We start from the raw sequence: 1,056 nt of genomic DNA, 5'->3' as shown, positions 1-1,056 counted from the left end.
TTGGCGCACGCATAGCCCGACGATGGTTGCTCGCCTTCTGTCGGACATGAACCGTCCTCACCGGTCATGATGGCGAAATCGATCACGAAGGGGACTCCCCTTTGCAATTTTTTGGATAACACCTCATAGTCGTACAGGTCCGATGAAGAGAAGTTGTACCGTGAACTCTCCACCACCATTCCGTACGAGCATGGGTTTTGTTCCCAGTTCACTGCCTTAGTGTCGTTCTCGGGCTTAAACGACACTGCAAATGTTGGGAGGGGGTCATCTGCTGCACCCACGAAGGGGGCCTGACAGCAAGCCATACCCCGAGCATGACCCATTTATGGGTAAGTGGAATCTGTCATTGCTGATGACTGAAGTGCAGGTTGTCTCTAGCCATGAATCCAAGCTTGGGAAGTCAATGTACATGCGGTTTGCCAACCTAGCTTCGACATTCATGCCGATACCAACTAGAATGTTGTGCTTCGTTGACAGGTTAAGTGGCCACAAGGTCTTGGTGGGGCCCAAAGAAGTACATTGAAGCTTGAGTACCTGCTCGGCAGTGGATTTGCTGCAGTACGATGATACCGCGGCATATGCCCAGGCCTCACTCCATGCTACTGATATGTCAATCAGCTCAATCGGCAACGGCAATATCACCGTCTCATTGAGCACAAAAGGAAAACGGACACCGGGTGATATGGTGGCCTCGCCCGTGAGCTGGTATGTTGCATACCTGTCGACAATAAGGAAGGCGCGAGGGGGATGGTGGAATCGTTGCAGTAGACCTCGAATTGGCCAGCACGGAAGCAGACCGGCCCAATACCGGACAGGCGTGCCATGGGCAGTTGTTCTTCAGCAGGAGTACCCAAGACGAAGAGATCGGTCGCCGTGACAAGGATGAGTAGGATTCTTGGTAGAAGCAGTCGCAACCACTGGGAATGGAATTGCGAGAGAGTCACGGTCATCATGGTGGTTTTGTAATTTCTATGGAGTATGGATGAGATAGATATGCCAAAGACTGCACTTAGTGGTGTTCCACTAGTATGGATGGCAATGTTGTAGTGAGAATTC

The sequence above is a fragment of the Triticum urartu genome, chromosome 3 (assembly GCF_003073215.2).
Source record: "Triticum urartu cultivar G1812 chromosome 3, Tu2.1, whole genome shotgun sequence".
NCBI lineage: Eukaryota > Viridiplantae > Streptophyta > Magnoliopsida > Poales > Poaceae > Triticum > Triticum urartu.
This window is presented reverse-complemented; position numbering follows the sequence as displayed.